Source organism: Miscanthus floridulus, chromosome 9 (genome assembly GCF_019320115.1).
Source record: "Miscanthus floridulus cultivar M001 chromosome 9, ASM1932011v1, whole genome shotgun sequence".
In the NCBI taxonomy this organism is placed as follows: Eukaryota; Viridiplantae; Streptophyta; class Magnoliopsida; order Poales; family Poaceae; genus Miscanthus; species Miscanthus floridulus.
Window position 1 is genome coordinate 41,784,377 of NC_089588.1, and position 7,397 is coordinate 41,791,773.

General features: G+C 46.1%; 1 pseudogene; it reads left to right on the plus strand.

The window, feature by feature from the left end:
• The first annotated feature begins 466 nt into the window (after positions 1-466).
• Positions 467-4,119, plus strand: LOC136481811 (aquaporin SIP1-1-like; annotated as a pseudogene).
• Positions 4,120-7,397: the final 3,278 nt, after the last annotated feature.

Genomic DNA, 7,397 nt, shown 5'->3' on the forward strand with positions numbered 1-7,397 from the left:
GTTGCAAGTATTTCACATCGATGTTGCAAAAATAGATTGGGATGCTGCATATATTGCAATGGCTATACACGTATGTTGCAAGGGTGTTTTTCAACGTTTCATCTGTTTTTTTGAAGCATGTTGCAAGTGTGTTTATTTTGGATGTTGCTTATGTTTTACGCATATGTTGTAAGTGTTTTATCTTGATGTTGCATATGCTTGCGCTGGCTTTTCAAGTGTTTTTAGATCTTTTGTAAGTGTTTCGGACGTACGTTGCAGATATATGTTTAAAATGTTTGATTTTGATGTTGTAAAAGTAGATGTGTTGTTACATGTATTTCAGGCGGGCGAGCATGTGGCCGAGCAGCCGGGTGAGCAAACCGGCCAGGCGGCCGAGTAGACGAGAAGGCGGCCGGGCGAGCAGACGTTGCGAGCAGGCAGGGAGGCGCAGCAGGCGCGGGCGTCCGTCCGTCGACGTCCGGCGCTAGCAACGCCTCTTTTTTTTACCATAACTTTTTTTTAATACGTATGAATCGAAAGGGATTGCTATGTTTTGCGAGGTCCGAAGGGAAAGATAAGCATGGGTCGTCGTTATCTTGTTGGACTTGGGAGAGAGAAAGAACAGAGTCTGTCAGAGGGAGAAGCACGGCGAGAGCGTGCTCGTGGATACCCCTCTCCGTCAACTGGAGTGCGTGATCGATCGAGTTGCCGTGTCCATTCAAAACCCCCAATCCGATCTTCTACTTCCGATCGAGCAGGAAGAAGGCCGACGCCGGCGCCGGCGCGGACTGATGGCGATGGGAGCGGCGGTTCGCGCGGCGGCCGCGGACGCCGTGGTGACGTTCCTGTGTGTGCTGTGCTCCTCCGCGCTCGGCGCCTCCACGGCGGCCGTCACGTCGTACCTGGGGGTGCAGGAGGGCGCCGGCGGCCACGGGCCACTACGCGCTCCTCGTCACCGCGTCCCTCCTCTCGGTGCTCCTCTTCACCTTCGACCTCCTCTGCGGCGCGCTCGGCGGCGCCAGCTTCAACCCCACCGACTTCCCCGCCTCCTATGCCGCCGGACTCGACAGCCCCTCCCTCTTCTCCGTCGCGCTCCGTTTCCCGGCGCAGGTGCGGTAGCGATCGACCTTTTCGTTCCTTATCTCTCCCGCCTGAATTCAGTGGAATCAAGCCAAATTATGAGCATCTTTGTTATTGCTAGGCCGCCGGCGCTGTGGGCGGCGCCCTGGCGATCTCGGAGCTGATGCCGGCGCAGTACAAGCACACGCTCGCGGGCCCCTCGCTCAAGGTGGATCCCCACACCGGCGCCCTTGCCGAAGGGGTGCTCACCTTCGTCATCACCCTGGCCGTGCTCTGGGTCATCGTCAAGGGCCCCCGCAGCGCCATCCTGAAGACCTTGCTGCTCTCAGTCTCCATTGTCTCCCTCATCCTCGCAGGAGCAGAATACACGGGACCGTCCATGAACCCAGCTAATGTCAGTATCTTGCCTTTCCTTTCATTTTGATCTCTCTGTCTTTGTTTGCTTCATTCAATGTCCACGGGTAGTTTCCATCGCCATCTACTTCTTACTACTAATTTTGTTACCAAGAACATTACATTATGGCATTGGTGCAGGCCATGAGAAAACCAAATTAAATGCTTTTCATGTGTGATACTGCATCCTGGACCCCTACATCTTCAGAAGTACCATTCCTAAAATCTAACCTCCAATAGCTATAATGGGCTTAGCAATAAAAGAACATACATACTGATGAGAATGTCATGGCTAAAACTCAGCTTCAGGTTGCAATGTTTCCATCAACTGTAGGAATTATCAGACAAGTCTTTGTTAAGAAAACATATACTGCCAGAAATATTGGTATGTACTTGGCAGTTCGAAGCATTTCTTTTTATTTTTTACCACTACCTGTCAATTGTAGTAATCTTTTATTTGGAGAATACTTCTCTTATGTTTGTGATGCAAAGTTGCTTATTCCTTACTTTTCTCTCTGATTTGTCCATCTGCGTTTCAGCAGTCAAAGAGTACTGCTTACAAAACAGTCTGGAGTCCTTTCTTTTTCGTTTTTCGTTTTTTTTTCAAAGGACATCACCTTGTTATGTACAAGTACAATGCAAGGTGCTTAGAGACAAGTTCTTAAGGATTGAGAATGTTGTCATGTCACTAAGCATCGGTATATAAGATAGTTCCTACAATGCAAACGTGTGCTTAGATAGGCTCAACAACCTTGGTAGCATTAAGCATTGGTGCTAACTTAAGCATCTTTTTTTTTTTGAGGGAACACGAGGGGCTCAGGAGCCCCTACTGAAAGTTTTAACTTAAGCATCTTATGCACCTTCTAAGCATCAGATGCTAATGATATGCTGAAGAAAGTTTTTAGCTAAGTACCTCGTTTTTACAAGCTCTAACCAAGGTGGTGCCAACTTTCTGTGACAACGAAAATAAATTCTTATTGATATATTATACCTTTTTAGGAAAGGTTAATGTAGACTACATTTTAATTTAAGTTTGCCACTTTATATATGGGCATGGCTTGATTTTCTTTTTCTAAAACAGGGTCTATATAGATGAACACTACTAGTTTGTTAGAAAAATATTTTCAGAATTTTATAATTTACTGTTAGATTGGTGTAAAGTTAGAAAAATAATGGTCATAGTTATATCACATTATCACTAAGATCATGAACTAATTTGCACATAATTTTCAGTTTCTGAAGCTGAATGTTTTTAAAAGTTTATTGGTAGACTATTTTAATATTTTGTCTAAACCTAATCCAAAATGTATTTTTGCTGGAATGGGTACAACTTTGAAACTGGAGGATGTACCCTACCCACCAAGTGCTTTTTTATTAACAATAAGCCAATCACTATTATAGATGAGTAGTTGTATTTTGGCCATTACATCGATCTTACTATCTTTGGGCCTATAGGGTTGGTCAAGTCTAGTCAATTGGCACTCTGCTTTGGTAGTTTGGTGGGTTTTTTTTTTTTTTTTTTTTTTTTTTTTTTTTTTTTTTTTTTTTTTTGATAAAATGGTAGTTTGGTGGTTGGGCCAACCAGTCAGGCTAAAGCTTGACAACTCAAGCCTAGCTCTGAACTGAATTGACTCAAGTACAAGAACTAAAATACTCGAGAAAGCAGCTGCAGCTGTATGATTTGAAGTTTTTAGCTCTAGTTAGTAGTTATTATACCCATCTATTCATAATTCTGGTTTATATATATGCATTAGTCCACACATTTATGACAGGACGACTAAATGTAATTTGTTGAAATGAAACCTAAAAAGTCATCGGTCAACAACTTAGGTAGAGGTTATTTCTATTGATGGCATTGTCAAAGCATACTTCATAGTTGCCCCATGGAAAGCGATGTCAGGTTTTTTATCATCAGGGCTCGGTATGCTTCACATAGTATTTCTAAATCCTGAATGTGTTGTTAACTTATTTTAAGCTATTTCTCCTTTTGAGCAGTTCTGAGGTATCCTTTTTGTTTGTGTCCATTTTCAGCTATGCACTTTGTAGGAAAACAAGCATTAATCATATATTGGTTTCCATTTTACTTAGTAATTTGTTTTTTGGTCAATTATCATGAATAGGCATTTGGCTGGGCATATGTTAACAATTGGCACAACACATGGGAGCAGCTGTATGTGTACTGGATATGCCCCTTTATTGGGGCCATGCTTGCTGGATGGATCTTTAGGGCGGTGTTCCTACCACCGGCACCTAAGCCCAAGACCAAGAAAGCGTGACAAAGTTCAAGCTTGTATTCATGTACAATCATCATTCGGTTGTGGATGCTGGTTTTTAAGAAATCAGCAAACAGAGGAAGGTCAAATAAGCTCCTGTGTTCTATTTGGTTTCCTCAACTTCCCACAAACTGGATATTGTCCTCTGTTACTTATTTCTCATCAATAATTTATGTGTGCTTGTAATTTTGGGCCGGTCAGGATGTATTTTTTGTCCTTTTATATAGTTTTTTTTATGTTTTCTTTATGATGAGTATGGCAAAGTCATTGATCTCAACTACATACTATCTAGAGCAGAAGGATCAACAGCATTTTATATTTTTATGACACCAAGAACTTTTTATATAAGGTTGAAAACCATTTTAAGATTGTTCCGTATGTTTTCTAAGACAAACTTTACTCACCTATGTTGGGCAATTTTTTCCTATCTCTACGGAGTACGGGTTGGGTGCTATAGCATATAGGAGCCGTTCGGCTGGTAAGAAAACCAGCCGGAATTTACTGTTCACATCTGGTTTTCACTGTTTATGTTCTCACAAATTACTCTAGATTCATACAGATTCTTTTATATTTCTTCAAATTCCTCCCAGCGAACAGGGTCATAGTGCTTAAAAATTCTGTAGTAACCCTAAATAAGAAATCAGCCTACTAGTAAAAATAGCAATTTGAATGTTTCCTTTGCTAAGATATATGAGATGTTTTGATAAATGTTCGGTGGTGCATTAAACTCTTTCAACACGCTTCTGGCTTCACTCATACCAGGATGTTCAGTAAACACATTATCGTGCCGTCGTCCACACTAACACCCGTCCCCTCCCAACAGACATCTGTACCGCGTCACCCGCCTTCCATGCTTCGCTGCTCGGCAACACAGTTTTCATCAGGATTTGTTCTTATTCTCGATACATGGTTCACAAGATTAAAACAGTTTATTTACAGTTTGGATAGGTTTTGAGGTTACAACAAAAAAATGTTTACGTTAGCGGGATAAGCTTTTACTGTTACAGGCCCGGTTGATAAGGTGTAGATTGATTTTATAGCTGGGAGTCGAATTTTACTACTACGGGTCTGAGTTTTAGGATTGCGGGATTGGAGGAAGCCTCAGCGTGGAATACTTGTTCAACGTGCTACGCGATGAATAGCTTAGTCGTCTTATATATAATAGCAGTAGCAATGGTAATGCGGGGCCAGAGCATCCATCTGTCCAGACTCTAAAAAGAATCTCTTTACTGCACTCCGCCTCCACCGCACCGCCCCCCTTCCATACTTCGCCGCCTGCACCGCGCCACCTGCCTTCGTTCCCCACTCTGCCTCCACTGCGTCGCCATCCTACACCGTGGCATCCGGCCGTCGTGGCCGCGTCCACCGAGCTGACGAGCCTCAGACGGATCCTCTAGCAAGCAGGCAAGGGGAGGAGCTTTGTGTGACGCCGCCCCGCCGGTAAGTTGCTCGCATCGCTGCCGCACAGGCAAGCTCCTCGCCGTCGCAAGCTCCATGGTCACCGCCGACCTTTGCACCGGCATTGAGCTCCGCAAAGACGAGCCTCCATTTGTCCAAGAAGCAAGGTGACATTGCACTGAAAGCGCATGTTGCAAGCGTATATTTCAAGTGTTTTAGATAATTTATAGGTATGTTGCAAGTGTTCTATATTGATGTTGCAAAAGTAGATCGGGATGTTGAACATGTTGCAATGGCTATACACATATGTTTCAAGTGTATGTTCCAAACATTTCATCTGTTTCAGATGTATGTTGCAAGTGTTTCAATTTGATATTGCAAAAGTATATATGGATGTAGCATATATATTCAAGTGTTTTAGATGTTTCGTCTAGATATTTGCATATGTTCGCAATGGCTACACACTTGTTGTCGGTGTTTCGTAAACCGGACTAGTAAACTTATACAATTGTCGTACTGCTCCAGGAAGACGATGGTAGTATCCAAAAAACCTGAGGATTTATACTGGTTTAGGCCAGGGCCCTACGTCCAGTCTCAGAGATGATCGAGTGCGTGTTCCTCGCTTGAATGCTCTGAAGTTCTTACAATGCGGGTGCAAGAATGGTGGAAGAGGTAGGAGAGCCTAAGCTAAGCAGTGGCGAAGGGAAGCTTCAGGAGCCCTACTACGATGGAGAATGAGTGAATAAGTAGGGAACTCAGAATATGTCGAAAGGGTGCCCTAGCCGCTCTTATATAGAGTTTAGGGCCAGGGCGCATACAATAGAGGTGGTTCACCCGACCGAAGGGTCGTGAGCCTGAGGGAGGTCCTAGCTAACTTGATTTGCAAACTACGCCATCTTGTGGAGCACGTCCGGGCGTGGCTATCGTCATCATCTTGTGGCCACGTCGTGGCAGGATGCGGCGTGGTGCTTACTGTGTCGATCGTGGTGGCACTGTAGGCACGGTAGCAGTTCGTCAGGCGTCTTGTGCGACATGGTCTCCGCTATGGTCCTTGTTGTCATCTCCTGGTTTCCCGGGGCGCAGTACAAGAGTTGGTAGTTGCCCTCAGGTCATCGATCGGCTAGTCGTCTTGAGGAGCCGAAGGCCACGATCCCGATCCTTGGGGTCGCGGCTCTCATTGGCTTGGGTGGCCTCTAAGTCAAGGCCCTCGTCGTGGATCCCATCTCGTAGTGGGTGAGATCGTACATGTGTCTTGTCGGGCCATATCTAGCCGGTGGTTATCGTGCCTATCGTCACCGCCCTAGGGCGGTGTTGTCTTTTCCGATCTTCGTAGCGTAGGGCTAGCATCTAACTGGACAGAGGTGACTGCGGTCCCCTCGGTCCTTGCGGGGTTAGTGAGGCATGCCCGCCCTTGTCAAAATAGGCGTACTTGGTGGGGCTCGACCTCTCCCCGACCCTTCTAGGGGTCATGATGGAGGTGAGGTCGTGCGCTTTTCGAGCGCCATGCGACTAAGGCAGGAGGTAGAGGTCACGGCCGATCCTGGCCTTAGCGTCTGGCCTGGTTTGCTCGGCTCAGCTGGGCCTCGGTCGTTCGGGCCTTTGCTAGCTGGTGTATTGCGAGCCACATGGCTCGCTAACTAATCGGTGCCCTAAGACACCCTGGGATTATAACCCCAACAGTACCCCCGAGCGTTTTTGTGATCGCGAAGTGATCGTGAAAGCGTTGACAAGCGTGCGCATTGAGCGTGGGTCCATAGTCATGGCTTGTCTAAGCTTCATCACTTGACCCCTCGTGGGTTGGTATGTTTAGTGCGGCAGGTGGCCGCTGCGTTCCTCCCTGTCAGGTCACCCTAGTGATGCAGCACATGATTGTTGAGTCTTGCCCTACTACGTATCGGGTTTCATGACCCAAGCAGGACCGAGCAGTCTTGTCGACATTGTACTGGTCCTATCTTTATGGGAGTCTTGATTTTGCCTATTCTCACGCGGACATCCAACATTGGCTGTGTCCTTCCATGTTTCACCATGCAGCTCGGGGGTTTTAGGCCTTTCGATCTGCCCTTGGGCCGATAAATGTTGGCTTTTGACGAGATCCTAACATACAAGTATGTTAAGCCTCAGGTCCAATAGTTCCTGAACGAAGAAGATCCCCCGACTGACCCCTTTAGGATCGCCGGGGGCTCGGGGGCTATGTCCATTGGGCACGCTCACATGCGCCCTCTAGCAAAGAGACTCAACCGAGCCTGACTAGACCATAGCTTCTGCCTAGGGCTC